Source organism: Penaeus monodon, chromosome 20, assembly GCF_015228065.2.
Source record: "Penaeus monodon isolate SGIC_2016 chromosome 20, NSTDA_Pmon_1, whole genome shotgun sequence".
NCBI classification, from domain to species: Eukaryota; Metazoa; Arthropoda; class Malacostraca; order Decapoda; family Penaeidae; genus Penaeus; species Penaeus monodon.
This window is the reverse complement of record NC_051405.1, coordinates 30,671,585-30,671,796: the sequence shown is the minus strand read 5'-3', so window position 1 is coordinate 30,671,796 and position 212 is coordinate 30,671,585. Positions and strand designations below refer to the sequence as shown.

The 212-nt window shown below is 35.4% G+C and overlaps 1 protein-coding gene across 1 annotated transcript in view; it reads right to left on the bottom strand.

The window, feature by feature from the left end:
* Window positions 1–212, bottom strand: part of LOC119585967 (kinesin-like protein unc-104) — a gene marked incomplete in the record, with an annotated part of 145,723 nt that overhangs the window by 19,310 nt on the left and 126,201 nt on the right.

Genomic DNA, 212 nt, shown 5'->3' with positions numbered 1-212 from the left:
ACAAGGATCTTTTGTTCTTGAGATCTTAGTCACAAGCAAATACCCATTATGATTCTGAGTAAACAAGAAAAAGAACACCTTAAAATCTAACAATAAGACCTCATTAACACACCATCTGATTCAACTCTAAACCATGCTGGCATGCGACTCAATGCATCATCTTTACACATCATTTTCACAATGTCTGGGAGAGATAAAAGGAGAAAGAGAAT